This window comes from Cyanistes caeruleus, chromosome 23 (assembly GCF_971803275.1).
Source record: "Cyanistes caeruleus chromosome 23, bCyaCae1.hap1.1, whole genome shotgun sequence".
NCBI lineage: Eukaryota > Metazoa > Chordata > Aves > Passeriformes > Paridae > Cyanistes > Cyanistes caeruleus.
Window position 1 is genome coordinate 4,619,807 of NC_141723.1, and position 18,901 is coordinate 4,638,707.

An 18,901-nucleotide genomic window follows, 5' to 3' on the forward strand; every position below is an offset into this window, starting at 1 on the left:
TGCTGGGAACTCCCAGCAGGGTGGCACAAGCATCCTGTGAGCCCAAATTTCTCACCAGGAGCACGTCCCTCTCTCTGTCCTCTCCTGCCCACCCTGCAGGCTCAGATGGCAGCTGGGCCTCGTTCTTCTGGGCCACCACCAGTCACAAACATCACAGAGGCCAAGCTCAGCCCATGAGGCCTCCGAGCCCAGCAGCTCCTGCCTCTGCTCTGGGGACAGAGCTGCACTTGTCTGAGCCTTCAGCTGAGATTTCATTCACTTGTGCTGCTGGCAGAGCCAGAGCTGCTGCCTTGTCCTCCTGCTGCTGCTCTGGCCCTGCAGGGCTGCCAGGAACCCACACTTCCAGCTGGGATTGGGGTACAGAGGGAGGGCACAGCTGCTCTGGCCACCCCATGCCAGGCTCAAAGCAGAATTGGGGCTGAAACCACACTAAAGGCACTGGGAGGTGGGCACTGACACCCACAGGAGATGCTCCTGTCCAGGAAAGTCCTGAGGAGAATCCCAGAAGAGGGGAAATCCACTGTCTCCACCCTGCTGGGGGTGTGATAGCACACAACCAACCACGGGACCGGTTTAGAGCCAAACCAAAACAAATTCCCAGCTGAGCTTGTGCTTTAGCCCTGTCCTGGTGGGAATATGAGGTGTTTTCCCCCAGCTGGGACCAGATCCACCAGAATTATGGAAGCCGGTCTGGGATGGGAACCTTCAAGGCAGTGACTCCAATAAAGGAAAGACACCCACTGCAGAAGCACAGAGATAACTGGCAAGGACAGCAGCGGCAGGAGGAGGTGTGAAAATTAAATTGGATAAAAGGCAGGTGCTCAGGGAGGAGCGGAGGATGAGGGGAGGGGGGAGGCAGGAGAGGTAAGGAAGCAAACAGAGCCGTGCTGGGATCGTGCTGCTGTCACTGGGACCTCAGAACATTTCCAAAACACTCCCGTCCCCTTCAAGGAGAAGGAACAGCAGGAGATTTAAACTGCAGACTCAACCTAGCACCCAGAGATAAAGGAAATGACATTTTCCCTGTCATTTCCCTGCTCAGAGGTGGAAGTCAGGGAATCCACACTTCCAGCTGGGATTGGGGTGCAGAGGGAGGGCACTGGCCACCCCATGACCTGCTACACCACAATGCAGACATTTGGATTTAATGCTTTCAAGGGGGTTTGAAAGCATTCCTGTGACCCTGGAACGTTGCAAAAGGAGAAGGAAAAGCCATGGCTTATCCATGGGATTGCCCCCAAATTCCCTGCACATCCAGGGTCGAGGGGAGCCACCAGGGTCAGAAGGGAGCAGGTCTGTGCTGCTGCCTGAGGCATCCTCTTTCCCTCACATGAGGGATCTTTCAGATGAGGCAGCATCCGTGCTTCAGAAATAATGAACTGTGATTACACAGGATGGTGGCCAAAACACATTAGAGCAAGAGCTGGGGAGAATTTCTCAAACAGTTTTTGTCAAACGGATGGCCCTCTTCCAAAAATTGGTAATTTTTGCAATTCAGCCCCCTCACCAAGAAGTTTCCAATTTTTTCCCACAAACCCCTCAAAAGTAACAGATTCAATTTCTTGTCTCCTTTATTAAGGGTTACTGGAGAAAACAGCTCTTACCAAAGGCAGAAAAAATAAAAAAGAGGGAAAAAAGAGCAGAAGGGGAAGGAGACCGTGAGAAGGAATAATGAGACTTTTGCTTTTTCACCTCCAAAACTGCAACTATTTTTCCACGTGTGTATTTTTGCTATTTTGGAGCTTCCTCCAACTCCCACAGGTTTATTTAAGCCTACAGAGAGCCCAAGGCAGAGGAGATGAGGTTGCTCTGGCTGGGTCGGGATCCAGAGGAGGGAGCACACAGCAGGAACACGCCCTGCCTTCGCCTCCTCTCCCCAGTGCAGGTGTTCCCATGGCCTCCAAGGCAAGAGCCTGGATTCAGGGGCTCAGCAGTGCTCCCACCCTGCTGCCACAAGGCAATGCTCCAGCTGATTGTGCCATTCATGGCTTTTTACACAGAAAATCGGAGGAGTTTCCTGTAAGAACTGCTGGGGGCCTCCCTCCTCTGCCTGGATGCTGATTCCCTTTCCTGGGGAAAGGTGCTGGGCTGCACCTCTGACATGTTTACACCCCAAAAAAAGGAGTCACTGGACTAGGAGAGAGGTTTATTCGACTGATTTCTACATCATCCTTGGGCTATTTCTGTTCCTTTGTTATCTGCAGCAAGCAGAACAGCAAGGACAAGCCTGGTCCTTGCAGCAAGGGAGATGGGTGTGAGTCCCTGACCTCTGCTTCCCTTCTCCAGCCCAAATACTGCCCTGCCAGTCACCCTTTCCCTGCTCCAGGTGCTCTGGAGCACAGCCCAGGCTGATGTTCCTCTCCTGCAGCTCCAGGAACAGTTTCAGCCCAGGCTGGCAGTGCCAGGAGCGAGGCAGTGCCCAGCTCCTGTGCTGGGTTTGCCCCTTGTGGGCAGCAAACAGGCTCCCAGCCTGTCCCTGCTCCCTGCCTGGCAGCTCCAGGAGCTTTGGGAGAGCATCTATTAATTACCCAAGCATAATGAACTAAAGCGATTTGTAGCAGAGCTTGTTCTGCTCGTGTCAGGAGTCTTTTATCTCTCGAATCAGTGACCTGAACATTCTGCCACAGAGCTCACAAATCCCAGGGAACCAACGCTGGGGTCTGTGCTCCCAGCAGTCCCTCTGCCCATGGATAAACAGAACTTCACCTGTTCACAACATCTTTTTGCCCAGAAACCACCCCAAAAATTGTCTGGAGGCTTTTCTCCGTAAAGAATTGGTCTGATTGGAGGCAATTCACCAATTCACCCACAGCACACAGTGTGCTAGAGCTGGTTTTAGAGTCTCCAAAAGATTTCAACATCCTTCCCTTTCCTGCTTCTATGAAACCTGGTGGGCCTTAATTGCTCCATGAGATTAAATTCTGGCATGGCCTGTCCTAGATCTGGTGTCCTAAACCAAAAAAATTGGACTGAGTTGCAAGGAAAAACAGATTAACTTGTCTTGAGGGAGAATGATGCCTTTGCCATCTCCAGCACCAGAAACATTTCTGTCCTCTAGAATAAAATAATATAAAATATCCTGACTGCATAATAATTTCACTGCTCGGTTTTGATTCTGCCATTGTCCCTGAGAGTGCCCAATCTGAATGACTTTGAACTCAAGGATATCTTGGAGCAGCCAGGTCTGCAGGAAGTGGCTGCATTATGTGGAAAAAGATGAATTCACAGCTCACACAGAGGCTCAGCTGCAGAGCAGAGGGCAGGAGATCCCAGCACAGATTCCCTTCCATCCAGGAGATCCCAGCACAGATCCCCTTCCATCCAGGAGATCCCAGCACAGATCCCCTTCCATCCAGGAGATCCCAGCCAAATCCCTGTGAAGGGCCAGGGGGAATCCTGGCTCTGCTGCAGGGATGTGATCCCTGCCACATCAGCAGGGGACCCCTCACTGCAAGCAGCAGCATGAGCTGAGCAAAGTGGAAAGTAAGCAAAACTCTCAATTCATCCCCCAAACCAGTGCAGACAGCACAATTTCAGAGCAGAATAAGGTTCTCCAGTTCCACAGCAAGGCAGGGGGAAAAAAAACAAAGCTTCACCAATAATTCAAACAGCTGCATCCAAAGGAAATCATCAGGCTGCTCTTGTTCCCTTAAAGATTTTTTTTTCCTCCTATTAAAAATATTGAACCCCAAACCTTTTCCATTGCAACACCACAAAGAGAATAAATAAAAATGCATTCTCAGGGAAGGGGAAGCAGGGCGATGCCACGAGGAGAAGGGAAAGGAAACCAAAAGCACAAAGCACAGCGGAGGCGTCTCTGCCATCGATGTATTGAAAGCCCTAATCACAATCCCATAAAACAGTTATCTTGATTAAACCAAGCATGATTTAGGCATGGTTCCCTCACTGCTGCTCCCTGTTTTCCTGACAGGGCTGGATCTGTCAGAGGCTTTGCACTGCCTGTGCCAGGGGGAGGCTGCTCCAGCCAGGCAGGGTCGTTTTGGATTCTGGAGATGCCTCTCGCCTTCCCTTCTCCCTAATCAACCCTGCCACACTCATACAGCACCAATTCTTCTGCAGCTCCTTTCCCCTGTGCCCCCACTCCTGCAGTTGCTACAACTCGTCCCAATTCCTGCTAATTAAAGGAAGAGCCTGGAGACGATGAGAGGGATGCTCTCCTTGGGCGCAGCTTCAAAACCTTCCCAGCCGCTCCCGGCTCGCTGTGATGTTCCCAAGCCCCGGGGGCACAAACCACACAAATCCCAGCCTAACGAGGGCACCTGGGTGCTGCTAAAAACAAACAAATACACAAACAACGCCCAGAAAACCAAACCATTTCCTCTGGCTCTAAGGCAAGCCCCCCCCCAGGATGTTCCATCCCCAGCAGAACCACAGCAACCAGTGAGTGGGAACAGGGCTGGAGCTGCCAGCAGCCCCAAAAACCTGTTGCATTGCCAGGGACACGCTTGCAACAAGTGTCCTTGGCCGTGTGTGCGGTGCTGCTGTGAAGGATGGGTGTTTGGATGATTTACACCGAGCTGACAGGCACAATGGGCCGCTCGCCTCACTCCGGAGATGTCTCCTGGGAGGCTGATGCTGGAGGACAACATCCTCCAAGCCTTGCTGAGCAGACCAATATCAGCCCCGAGCCAATAAAGTGAGATAAATCAACAGCAGTGCTTCACTCTTGCTGAAGTCAGACTAATTACAGCACGCAGCACGGCCCAGAGGGGCCTGGGCAAGTCTGTCTTGGAGAGAAACTATTTACAAGGGCACCTGGTGACAGGACAGGGGAACAAGTGTCTGTTGTGAGCTGACAGAAAGGAGGTTTAGATGAAATACTAGGAAAAAACTGTTCCCTGTGAGGGCCTGGAATGGATTTCCCAGAGCAGCTGTGGCTGCCCCATCCCTGGGAGTGTCCAAGGCCAGGCTGGAGCAGCCTGGGACAGTGGAAGATGTCCCTGCCCATGGCAGGGCTGGCACTGGATCGTTTTAAGGTCCCTCCAACCCCAACTGTTCCATAATTCTGTGTGAGCAGCTTCCCTTGCCCTCTGCTCTGCGTTTTATCTGCCTTTGGCACCTCGTGGAGAGGCCATCCATGGCAGGTCACTGCGGTGAGGAATGACCACACAAAGGGAAGAACAACCTGCCCAATTAAAGCAGCAAAGAGGAGGCCTGAAAAGGCTGATGGGTTACACAGCAAAGACCTGACATTTGAAAGGACTGGTGAGAAAATGTGAGAGAAAAAAAAAATACACATCTTGAACCAAGCATTGTCAGGCTGCAGCAAAAGGAGCATTTGAATCACCCATTGCAGACAAGTCAAAATAAATCTGACAGTCCCAGAATACAGGTAACAATCTAAAAACCACCTGGATTGGATTTGCTGCTGCAACAACCTAATTTTTATTTCAGTCCTCTCACGCTCTTGGTGAGTAAATTCCCCTTTATATGCACAAAGAGGGGATGTTCTGCATGGGCAAAATGAATACATATACACAAGCAGCTACACAGAAATCCTGGCCTTTTTGCTCCCCCATCTCTTGGCTGTCCTCACTGCCACCACCAGACACCTGCATCATCTGCAGCCGTGAAGATTATTAATTTTTTCAAGTCTCATTTATTTTAGCTGCTTCCCTGAAAGCCAGTCCCAACCTGGAGCCCTTCTGCTGACACAAGGCCTTTAAAAAAAAAAAGAAAGAAAGCCTTATTGTTGCTGTCGACGTTTACAAATTCTGCTGGATCCATCTGTCCAGTTAATTACTTTGTGCAGTAGCCTGTTAGCTCCTTAAAAAAATGAAAAGCACCCAATTATCATTCTGGGCAGCTCGCTGGATCCCAGAGAAGCAGCACATCCCCAGTGCCACGGATGCTTTTGTTACCCTTGTGAGCTGACAAACAAACAGAGAGGGAGAGGAGAGCTCTGCAAGGATTGCTTTTTGCTGCTGGGATGAGGGAAAAATTCCCAGCTCCTGGTGACGTGGGGCCCTGTCACCGTGACACTGCTGGTGGCTCTCCCTGTCCCACCCCTTCCAGCAGCTCCCCCTCTACCCTTCCCCAGCCTCTCTTGCTCCATCACCTCCCAAATCTTCTCTTCCCCACATCCCTGGGGAACAGACACTTCCAAACACGAGGGACACAGCCTGGTGGCCCTGATGGGGACACAGCTCTGGGGACAGCTCCTCCCACACTCCCCAACTCCTGAACGTCCCTCTGGCTGTCAGGGTCCTTCAGCAGGAGGGTTTTGCCTCGGGCTCGCCTTCAATGAGAGCATTTTTTTGCTGGAACAAGGGGCTGAATTCAGCTGCTTGGTGCTGTCTGCCTGCAGTTTGTTGCCAGAGTAACCGAGGCACTGGAGCTGCCAGGGCTGTGCTTCAGGGGAGGGCAGGGGCTGCTGCCTGCTGCCATCGCCCTGGGGACACGGGAAAAGGGTCCCCACGTCCTTCACAGGGCCAGCTCAGCCCACAGAGCTCCCAAACGGGAAAAGGGAGAGGCCTCCGGAGATGTAGAATCACTCCTGGCATCTTCTGGAGGCGCCTCAAACAACTGTGAGCCGGCCACTGCATCCCCCTGTGAATCTGGGGTTCCAATTCCCACTTCGCCACCTCGCTCCAAGCCTCTGGACCCATCCCTGACCTGTCTTTGACTCGTCTGTGCCTCACTGCAGTGACTACCCAGCCTGGCACCCAGGTTTTATCAAAGGTTTTTCCACATCTGAGGGCCTGGGCGTGCAGCACGACAGCAGCAAGGTCTGACAGGTCCCCGTGTCACCCTGCGGTCGGGAGCGTTCCCTGGTTTGCAGCGAGCTCCAGCCGTGTCCCCTGCCTGAAGCAGCCAAAGCTGGCCTGGGGCAGCCAGCAGAGGCTGAACAGAAGTGGTTTTCTTCCAGAGGGAGAACATAATCTGAGCTTTGTACACCCAGAGCGCTAACACAGCCCTGTCAGACAGAGAATGCAGTCTCTGCACATCAAATCAAACACCCCCTGATTTTCCTCTTTCAGAGCTGAAGTTTGCTCATCACAGCTGAGCCCGAGCTCTGCAGACCACCAGGCGACCCCTGCACCTCCCTCCCTTCCCTCTCCCCATGTTTATAGATTTATAAATTGGGTTTGTCATCTGTAGCCTACCACTCAGCTCGCTCTCCAGCCCCTTTTTGGAGAGGTTTTTGCAGATGCAGACGGTGAAAGGACACAAATCCAGGGCTCCCCCCTGACTTCTCATCACTCTCCTATCACAGCACCACCGAGGCCAGGGAAAAACACTCCCAAGCCCAGTAACTCCAGCCAGAGGCTCAGCACTGCATGGGGAGAGCTGCTGTTACCCTGCACATGCAAACGAATCCACAGCCCTGTCACACACGGGCTTTTGAGACTTCTCTGCATATGAAGGAGCTCTGTCTCTCTGCTGATTCCCTCTCACAGCCTCTGTGAAGTCAGGAGACCCAGCCAACCCTGCCACGCACAGCGACTCGCTCCCTCGCCGCCTGCTTTGCAATTTTAATTTCTCACCTTCCTAAACAGAAAAAGATTTAGCATACCCTAGTCAGAAATATTTAATTTTCCAAAATTCTTCTCCCCTTGTTTTTTTTATTTTTTTTGCCTTTCAGAGCCCTGAAAGCCTTGAGATAATGACGTTTTCACATAACACCCATCTCAATTTACATAAATCTGCTCAGGAAGGATGGACTGCACATCACAGGGAGCACAACCACACTCAAAAAATCCTTCCCTGTGAGGGTGGGGAGACCCTGGAATGGATTTCCTGGAGAACCTGTGGCTGCCCCATCCCTGGGAGTGTCCAAGGCCAGGCTGATGGAGCTTGGAGCACCCTGGGATAGTGGAAATTGTCCCTGCCAGGGCAGAGGTGGCACTGGATGAGCTTTGAAGTCCTTCCAACCCATTGTTAACCTATAATTACCACTATCTCTAATCAACCATGGACTGAAAAGGCAAAAAAAAATCATCTCAATCCCTATCAAGGAGACCCCTACTTGTTGCTGAAAGTCTGGCCTGTGTTCAAGAGGTTCAGATTGAGAGGAATGACAGGTTCAGATGATTTTCCTGAGGTCACATGGCAGAGTTGTGAATTAAATCTGAATTTGCATTATTGTCGGTACCGGCACAGGCTGCTCAGTGGCCACAAGGCTAAAACAAAGCACCAGGAGAGAGCCAGGAAAGCCCAAATTCCTCATCCCCAGGGCTCTGCCAGCCCTGGGATTCTGATTTCCCAGAATCAGAAAGCTTGGGTTTAGGGTTCTCTGTGTGGGGAGGGAGGCTGGCACAGGGCAGTGCAGTGACACTGATGGAGGGACCGTGGGAAGCAGTAAATGAAGAGCTCTGTTAGTCCTCCCGTCCATCCAACAAGCTCAATCCTTCCAAGCCATTTGTCTGATCTGTTCTTTAAAATCTCCAGTGACAGATCCTCTGCAAACTCCCTTAGCAATCTATTTTAGCTCTTCACTATTTTTACTGTTCAACAACGTTTCCCGATGTCCAGCCTCAATTTTTCTTGCTGCAATTTCTGCTGTTGAGAAGAGTTCATTCTCTCTCTCTCTTTGGAGATTGTTTCTCTTTGATTCCTGGGGGCTTGTGTTCAGGTTTCCAGGCCTTAATAAATCAAACATTACAGCACAGAACTGATGGCCCAGCTTATCTGAGCTGCCCTCTGCAAGCCCAGCTCGGGAATTTGCTGTTGCTGAGTTGCCAGCCAGACCTTTGCATACTTGCCCAGCACTAACAGGAGCTCTGTGGGTCAGAATCCCAAACTGGCAACCAAAATTCAACAGGAACAGCCAAATCTCTAAAGCTCTGATTTTCCCTTACACAGAGCACCCAGATCGGGGCACCCAAAGCAGCAGGTTTTGTCTCAGACACCTTAATTAACTCCAGAGATGCAACAGCTCAAAGGTGATTTTCAGAACCCTCCCCTGTCCTTTTTCATCCTTCCAGACCACTCCATAAGCTGGTACATCCCTGGTATCACTCCTTTACCTCCATCCAATCTTTTTTCCCCCTCCTTGCAGGCACTTTTCCCAGGAAGGATGGGACAGCAGCTCTCAGCTAATCACCTGAGACATTAACAAAAGCAGATGCAGTTATTAGGAAGCTCCCTGATGGATTCCATGCTGAGTCTCTGCAGGCTGTACCCATTTGTTCCCTGCCTTTTGCTCCCAGATCCCATAAAGAACTTTTCCCTGTCATCATTAGGGCTGGTGCCTTTTTGTATTCATTGAGTAACTGCTCCCAGTGGCTCCACATTAAAAAAAAAATAAAATCAGTGTAACTTGATTCCAGTTGCAAAATAACAATACCCCAAACACAGAACAATTCTCCTGGACAGGAGTGGAAACATGACAGGAAAACACACAAACCCCAGCACAGCTCACTCTGCCAGACCACAACCACATCGATCACATCTCCCTGCTGTTTAAATTAAGGAGCTTTGTCCACACCTAGGAAAAAAAAAAAAGAAACCAAAAACCCAGCACGTGCACTGCAGCTGGTTTGATAATTCTCAGCCATTTCCCTGATAATTAGAGGTTTTAGATGCTCTAACAAGGAGAGCACCGGTTCCACCCACGGGGCAAAGTTCAGGAGGAGAAGCTGGAGGGAAGTGAACAAAAAAAAAGTAAAGTAAATTAAAATTCAGCAGCTCGTCATCTCCCTGGGAACACCCAAGTACACAAGACAACAGCTTCCTTTAATTAAAAAAAGATTCATCTCAATCTGTTTTCCACAGTCTTTTCTTTTTCTTCTTTTTAGGAAGGGTATTTGAAATTTTTGATAGCTTTGGACAGCAGCTGTGAATTTCTATCTGTTCCTATACCTTCAGTAATTCACGGTTAAGAAGTGCAAAACAGGGTCATAAGAACCCAAATTCTCACCCGTGCTTTTGGAATAAACACTGACCCTGCAGTATCAAACTGTGGCAAAGGAAAGATAAAACACTAAAAAAAATCCCTTTACAGCATCTTGAGTGTCCACTCCACAAGAGGCTGCAGCAAAACTCTTCATTAGTCACGGCTGGCAAACTTGAAAGGAACCAATGAGTAATGCAACACTATAAAAACATAACAACTTCAATAGCAGGAGAACCAAACCCCAGCTCGAAACCTCCACCTAAACAAAGCTACAGAACCAAGGAGGGCACGAGCCAAGGTAATACAGCCCAGAAATTCCATCTGCACAAGTGCATTTGGAGCATTCCAGCCATCCAGAGCAGCTTGGAAATGGTGGGATTGTAGCCCTGGCATATGCACTAATACACGGAGACAGCCATCATCTCCCTGTCTTGGCAATCCCTGCCAGGAATTGCCACTCCAGGAAGGAGCAGGTGAGGGGTAGTGGCTCCATCAAGCATATGTGACAGCTCTAAAAGCTGCATTTATGCAAGCAAATGGAGCAGAGCAGCTGCACTGCATTAACACCAGTGCCTGCAAATGGGACTCGGATATTTTTGTGACTGGATTTCTGCTCAAGGAGAAAAGTGCTCAGAGTTCTGCGCTCAGAGCAGCATTTCCAGCTCCTGGAGCATCGTCCCGTGCTAATCTGCCACATTCCAGCAGCACAGGCTTGTCCATGCTCCACAGGCAGAGAAAAACAGGGGGTGAGAGTGTCCCTCACCCAAAAAACCCAGCCTGGAGAGGAGAACAACTCCAACCATTGTAATTCCCAGCAGGACGGACCCTGCAGACAACTAAAAACACAAAAACTCCCTCCATGACCTCAGCCAAGGGCTATAAGGAAGGATTTGATCATTCAGTTCAGTATTTGATCATTCAGTTCAGGATTTGATCATTGAATTCAGTATTTGATCATTCAGCTCAGGATTTCTGACCTGTTGCTCAAAGTCCCCAGCAAGAGAAGCTCCACCTTCCCAGGCTGATGGAAAATGAGTTCCTTGTGGCCCTCAAGACAAGGTAAAAGCTGCACCTTGCCGAAAACTGAATGGACAAAACAACCCTAACCTATATATTTTACCACCACACATTTCTTAAGCCATTTTCCTATTCCTGAAGGCCACCTGTGGATAGAAACTTGGGCAATCCTTTCAACTCCACAATAGCTGCAATAAACCTCACAGGATTTTCCTCTTGATGCCATGATATTCCCAGAGACCAGAGATCCATGGAGTAAACGCTGATATAATATGATAATTGACTTGGTCTCCGAAGGATAAGCATGTCAAGATCCTAAAAATCATTATTTTTCCTTACCAGTGCAATAAAGATGTGATTGAAAATGTCGTGTTCTGGGTCTATGAGCAATATCCTCGTAACTCATCATCTAAAACAAATTGTTCTTTCATTTGTACAAGTTAGAGGAGATTCCCAGTCAGACAAGCTGAAGGCAGGAGCTTAAACAGATTCTGCATGGCAGAAGGAATATTAATTTCCCTCCCCCCCCACTGCATAAATGCTAAATCACAGTTTCTCACCCAGGGTTAATTAATCTTTCCAAAGGTGCTCCAGCCCACCAAACACACACCAGGAAGATCCTTCCCACTGGGAAAGCCCCACCACAGATCTTAGAGCTCTGCTGCAGGAAGGAATAATTGAATATACAGAAGTGCATAGCGAGCCTCGTTCTTCAGAGGGGAAACTCAATTACTGCGGGCACGCTGGATCACGGGGTGGATGCGGGAGAGGAGCCTCGTTTGGTGCTGGGATCACTGGGATGTGCTGCCAGCCCCTGGCTGGGTTACAGGAGGACTCAGAGGACTCAAGGAGTGTGGATCCAACCCTCACCTTGGTGTGCCCTCATGGGAACCTCCCGCACCTGAGCAGCATCCCTGGACCACAAAAAGGCTCCGAGGAGTCTCCAGTGGAAGGATTACACGAGTCCTGTCACCAGCACGACTCAGCCTCGATTACCTGATTACAGAGCCATTTACATAACAGACACCATTAGCACAGAAAGCTCTCGGCTTCTCCTTCCCCACCTCTATTCCCATAAAACACCATTCACTCCCATAATTGAACCTCCAGCAACAAAAGGCCTCTAATGAACAGAGCAATTGCTGGGGGAGCTCAGACCCTAAATCCAGGCAGACAACAGCTCCTGGACCGAGTTCAAACACATCACCCTGCTTAAATTCTTGTCTAGGGCCACTTAAAAACCCTGAAGTATTAAAGCATTAAAGATACTTGGGAGAGAACAGGGATGGTGTGCAGGCTGAGCTGGCTCCAAAGAGGAGGAGATGATGCTAATTATCCAGCTGGTAAAATGGAATCACTGGGGGGAAGAAATGAACAGCCCAGCCGGCTCCTGGTGCAAGAGCAGCTCTGTTTATCCAGGGGTAGGACACCCGCCCGAGAAGAGCAGAATTACATCAGGGTGGTGACAGGCAATCAATGAACACTCAATTAACACTTACATTATTACTAACTTAAGCAAAACACGGTTTTGCAAATGGTAATCTCCCCCTTGTACTGATACAGCTCTAATTTAATTTTCTTCAGCGCACCTGCATCAAGCATGGGAAGAAAAAGAATGAGGAGCCACCCTCTGAAAGGGAATATCCTTCAGTTCTGCAAAGAGCTGAGTCAAAGTGGGATGGAGCCAGGCTGTGGAATTCCCACCTGGAATCACTTTCCATGTGGAAAAGGGGAGGCAGCACTTTGAGAACCTCTCAATCCCTGGCGAAGCTGGGTTTGTTTCCAGCTCCATTTTCTTGCCTCTGCTCCTTCCCCACTCTGCAGCTTTAAGGTTGGTGAGGTAAGAGGTGACAGTGACCTTCCAGAGCAGCCCCGTGCCCTAATTAACATGCCAGCCACCCACTGAAGCACAGATTCCTCTTAATCTCCCTCCCTGGGTCTGCTGAGCACCTCCCGGGAGGCGCAGGATGGGATCTGTGGCTGCAGCATCCCCTGTGCAGGAGGCTCGGGATGCTGGTGAATCCCACAGGACAGCAGGAGGAAAGCAGAACCCTTCAGACACACTGAACACTTCCAAACAGGCCTGTTCCAGTCTTAAAGCAGTGGGAAAAGGGGATTTTTTAACTGGGTAAGCCCCACACACGGGCTCAGCTGTCAGCAACCCAATCCCTTCCACACTACAGCCCAAAACCCTGCTGGATTTTACATCCCTGCTCTCCCCCACATCAGGAAAAAAAAATAAAAATTCATAACATAACTGAAAGATTTGAAGGGCAATAATGACCATTTTGAAAATCTTGTTTGAGTTGTGACTGACTCATGCTGAGCTTTTCCCACTCCAAACCTGCAGTTGACCTAAAAGAACGCTGGCAAGATGTATCATTTCAATTTAAAGAACAGCAAATGTACCAAGTCCTGGGTAATTTGCTCCTGTGCTTAAATATAAAGCTGTGCAAAAATAAAACATGGCTTTTTCTTGTCTGGATTTATCCAGCTTGAGCACCCAGCCACAGGACCATGGCCTTCCTTCCCAACCTTTGCCTAGCACAGGTCTCTTCCCCTGCTTGAGTACTCATGGACAATAATCAAATCACTCCCTTCTGCGAGAAGAAGATTGGGCTTCAGCCTCTTTCTCTCTCCAGCCTGTTTTACAGCCCTCACATCATCCCCGTGGCTCTCCCCTTATCTCCCTCCAGTTTGCCAACATCATTTTTAAGGTATAGATACCAGGGCTGCACACAATGCTCTTCCTGCTTGTATTCATTATTTCTTTGCTTAGACAGCCCGAGATAGCATTAGCACTCCTGAGGATTCACAGCACAGCACAAGACCAGCCAGTTATTGATAAGATAATGAAATTAAGCTCCTGCTTCTCACCTTGATGTGGCGGCTCCCGGGGGTTCCTCTCGCCAAGTGTGGGTTTTACTCCCCGCTCTCGTTAGTGTGGATTAGTAAATTATCACAGGGGCTGCCAGTGCACTCAGCCTTTCCCTCTGGAAACCGAGGGAACTGGCTAAACCCCACACCCTCACATCCATCCATGCGGGAACACACAAAACCCCGGCCCAGAGGTGCTGTACACACCCCAAAATCCAGTGGTTGCTCTCAGAATTCCAGGCTGGAAGAGGGGAGTCACTGCCCAGGCACAGCCACAGGTCCCTGTGGCTTTGTGCTGCTGCAGCACAGCCCCATCCTGGGAGCCAAAAGAGCTCCAGCATCCCAATCCCAGCAGTGCCAGGACATCCCTGCTCCTGCCAGGATCAAACCTACGGCACCAGGACCCCGGCGTTCCCACCACAGCATCTTCCATGTCACGGCATCAGGTCCAGCCCAGCTCATGCCAGACCCTCCTTCCCAAGCCATACTCCCACTTCCCTGACTCCCCCGGGATTTTGGGAGCTGGGAAAGCCCCTGGCCCCGCTCCCCCCAGCCCCCAGGTGCATTTTGGGCAGCGCTGCCAGCACGTTGCAGGCTCGCAGATGCCAGATGGAAACTGCAAACTCATCCAGGATCCGCACCCAGGGGCTTGCTCCCAGCATCTTCCCCTCTTCCCTGCCCCCAGCCCCACCACTTGGGAGTTCATCTGTCTGGATTTTCTCACCCACAGTCAGAAGGAAGGAAAAAAAAAAATTGTCATAGAAAATGTGCGAGCACTGACATCTTAAGACAAAAAAAGATGCAGATTTCTCAACTGTTCACAGCACATTATGGAAATACATTCTCAGGGACTATTAAATATGGGATTATTGACTAGATGAGCAGCAGCTCAATGGACTGGCTTGCAAATATGTCTTTAGACAATTCTTAAAATGCAGATTAATTATCTAACAGACAAGAATTTTTTTTTTTCGTACAGACTTCTTAATGATCTGTTGCATAAACAAACATCCAGACAGTTTTGTTTGCACTTGTGGTGACTGCGATGTTCTTCAATAACTAAATAGTGACTGAGGAGACTTAAATCTTATTTAACACTCAGCAGGAGCACCACAAAAGGCACGTCAGTCCAAATCACTGAAAGCCACATCTCCTGGGAGACCCTTGGGAGGTCCAGCTGCCAAAAGACCCCGATTCCCAAACACCAAACTCCTGATATTCCATGGAGCATTACATTCTTTCCATACTTATGCCATTAAAACAACTGCATCGAGGTCCACCATTTAACCCCCCAAGCCCTTTGGAAATGAGCAAGGCACTTTGGACTACAGAGAGTTTTTCCAGTATTCTGCAGATTCAGGAAAATATCCCTGCTGCCCCATCCATGCTGGAATTCCATTCGAAAGAACCAGGTTGAAGTTGGGGGAAGCATTGCACTGAGCTCTGCCCTCACCTGCAGAGGTTCCTTCTAACCTGTTAAACCAGGATTTAAAAACCCCACCTCGATTTTCATTTTGTCAGGGATGTAATGACACGGAGTGGTCATTTCCTCACTGAAGGTAATTAATTTGTTATTTGTCAGCTGCTGCTAGCAGCCCCCTCCATCGCTCGGTGCCTTCTGTGCTGGGCTCAAATGCTGTTGGGTATCAAACCCACCGCAAAGCAAGTGTGAAATATTATTATTCCAGCTTCACACCCACTTTCCCTCGGCGTGAACAATAATGCGAAGTGCGAGACAGTGATGAATGGGACCTGGAGAGGACCAGATGCTCGGTGAGCATCAGCACAGGCTCCGTCCCAAACCTTTCTCGGGCTAAAAGAGATGTGATAACCAGAGCTGCACACACACCCTCAGCAGCAGTCAGGGGTGCTGCAGGAAACGGCAAATACCAGAGAGAAAACAAGAAAACAGCGAGGGCAAACAGAGTGTGGGCAGAGGGACGGATTCTTTGATTAACCTCTTTTTTTGGGGTGGGAAAAAAGCAGTTTTGGCGCAGGTAAGAGCTGGCAGATCTGCAGTGGATGCAATGAGCTGAGTTTGCAGCCCCTGGCTCAGCCACCTCACCCAAAGCAAGGCACGTTTCGAGCATCTCTCTCAGACACAATTTGCTGCTTCATCAAACCCTGCAAAGGGAAAGCTGCCCGTGAATCCCAGCAGCAGTGACAAGGAGCCCCGTGTCTCTGAGCAGGGACAGAGAGCCATCAAACAAACCCTCGGCATCAAAACGCCATCAAAAAACATCAACTCCTGCCGCTGAACCAAAAACTCCGTGGTTTGCAGCAGAAAGTTTACACGGAGGTCAAGGCTGAACAAAGGGTTTTCAGGAATCCATCCCCTCCTGAGGGGCCAGAGGTGATCTCTGTTATCAGACTCGGCTGTAGGGAGGTACAGAGGAAAGGAAAGCTGATTTTCTGCTGAAGAAGCTGAGGTGTGAGGTTCATCACCCGAAACTGCTCCAGCCAGAGCCAGGCAAGGACCCAGGGATGCTCCCAGGGGGATCTGGTGTCACACAGCTCAGGGAGAGCTGTTCCCCACAGGTTGTTCTCCTCCTCCTCCCCTACACACTCGTCCTAACAGTCCTCAAAAAGGTGAAAAAACTGCTTTTTAAAAATAGCAAACTCTTTAAGGAGCCGAGCACATGGCTGAGTGGGTGGGAAATTAGCGTTATTATCATTAGCACATTGCTCTCGCAGGGTCTGAGACCTCAGGTGACTTGTTTGTGCCCTGCACAGATTTCTGTAGACTCATTATAAACCCTGGCAAAGAGGGGTTTGTAAGGTCACAGGAGAATTTCCATTAAGTGGAGCCTGGCTGGGGATTGCCAGCATGATCTATGTCTCCCATTTATGCATATGCAGGGAGGCCAAGAGGAAGCTCCTTTGCTTTATTTCCACATCATTGTGCTGATGCTGAGCTCACCAAATAAACAAACTGAAAAGCCAGTGGGGAAGCAGGGGGGTGGAACAGGAAAAAAATAATAATAAAAAAAAAAATTACAAAATGCTGTGCCTGGCTGTCTCCCTCATGAAGGATGCAAATAAATTCTGCAGACTTTGAAGGCAGGAGATCTCAGCAGAGATGAAAATCCCCCGGTGCTGGATGGCTCAGCAGGTGAGGAGCTGTGTGGGTATTTTGTTACAGAGCTGCTCACATGCAGCGGGTACAAGGAATAAATATTGTTGTTGGGATGAGAGCTGGCTCAGGGAGGTGCAGTCCAGCAGAAACAGAACCCTCTGGGCTCTGCAATCCCCCTCCCAGCACCGAGACACCACGGACTCTTCAAAGGCTGAGCTTCAAACACGGAACATCCCCAGGGCTCTGGGATGGAGGCACCACGGGCCTGGGGGAAATCAGCCCTGGAGATGGACAGCTCATCTCAGCTCCTCCATCCCTGAGCCACCATCTACCCCCTCGGGAAAGCCAGGACATGGCCCCACCAGGAGCTCAGGGCTCTGCAAAGTTCCCCTTGACTGATTCCAAGGCAGCAAATCCAGCGGGATGCTGGCACAGTCCAGACACCCAGAGCCCCTGCTCCAGCAGCAGCAAAACCCTGAGCTGGGAGGCTTTGGGAAGGGCAGAATTCACTGCAGAGCCTTCTCTGAGCCACACAGAGATGGAGAGAGCCCTGTTTGCCCCAGCAGAGCATCTCCTGGGGCTCCCCAGCACCTGCAGCTCATCCACACAGCCCCAGGACATCCTCAGCTGCACACAAACCACACCAACTCTTCGTGTCCCTGCACGTTCTCCTGCTAGAATCCCACAGAATCACCCAGGATTTGTTATTGGGGAAGGATTCACTCAGGTTTCCCCTTTTTTTCACATGCTCAAATCGGAGTTACACCAACTGCTGCTGCAGTGGCCGAACCGCCGCACGCTCCAACCCCGCAGCTTTCCCTCTTCATTCTTGCAAAAGCAACCCCTTCCTGTTAGCATGTTCACTCTGCCTAACCCAGCTCTGATCCATTTCCACCTCCAAATCATTAAAGATAATAAATAAGCCCAGCCTCAGTGTGAGGAACCCTCACATAATCACATATCTATGCTCCCATCAGCACTCGGCCATTACACTTCTATTTTCTGCAGCTTAACTAGGAAAGCCAGCACTGAACTCTGCCCCTTATCCCACAGCTATTTATTGCCCACATTCTGCTATTTATTTCCTAAAATAGTCTCTTTTGGGTGGATTTAATGAAATAACCAAATAAATTAGGCCCGTTGGAAGAAGTTGAACTCTTATTTCCTCAGCCTTAGGAAGGAAGGCTTCCCTACTGTGCAGCCATCCTCTGCATATAAACTGTGGTGATTTGACCCCCAGGGATAGACCATCCAAGTATTGAAGGGATAATTAGGCCCTCCCAGCGGGCACAGAAATAAAAACTCACTTGCCTGATATCCCAGCTCTCCCTCAGGTTTGGTTTCTGTACAGGCAGAGAGTGGCAAAAATTCCTGCAGCATCCATCAGCTCCCTCTGCCCTCTGGGGTTCCTGCCTTGGAAATGGCCAGGGAGGAGAAGAGAACAAAGAAAGAGGTGTCCTCCCCTTTATGTTTACACATGTTTCACCTCAGATCTACTGAACTGCAACACCTTGGGTCTGCTCCTCCCTCTGGAACAGTCCAATCGCTGCTGATTCCCCTCAGGTGGGCGCTGCCAGCTCTGTCCTGCCCTGCAGCCACCCCATCACGGGGTGACACCCTGTCCCTGTCACCCCCAGCATGGAAATGATCCTGGTTTATGTCCCTGTCCATGGAATGAGATGGGCTTTAAGCTCCCTTCCAACCCAAACCATTCTGGGGCTCTCCAATCTGCTCCTCATCACATTTTCCTCTTCCTTCATCACCGCCAAGTCCCACATCCATTAACAAACCAAATCTTCCAGAGGCACCAGGACAAAGAGAAGAATCCCTGTGTGCTACCACCACAATCTGTCCTTGCCAGCTCCATCCCATAAATGAAGTTATGATGGGAATCCTTAAAACTGTTTCATTACCTCCTCACAGGTTTTACACCTTCTGTTATCTCTCCAAGTCCCCCATTTTTCCTGTCAGGGAACACAGGACAGCGTTAGTGGCTGTCCTGAGGTGCCAAAGTGGAGTTTGCAGCCTCCTGTGCACAGGCACAGCTCCAGCAATCCCACAATCTCCTTTCT

The 18,901-nt window shown here is 50.0% G+C and overlaps 1 protein-coding gene across 2 annotated transcripts in view; it reads right to left on the reverse strand.

The window, feature by feature from the left end:
* GRIK4 (glutamate ionotropic receptor kainate type subunit 4) overlaps window positions 1-18,901 on the reverse strand; it is a 170,065-nt gene that overhangs the window by 147,969 nt on the left and 3,195 nt on the right. The window contains exon 1 of one of the 2 annotated variants that reach the window (XM_086861507.1): window positions 56-155. The exons of the other annotated variant lie outside the window; for it this stretch is intronic. The gene's annotated coding sequence lies outside the window, so the exon portion shown is untranslated. Of the gene's footprint in view, window positions 1-55; window positions 156-18,901 lie in introns of those variants that run through there. 2 annotated transcript variants of the gene reach the window in all.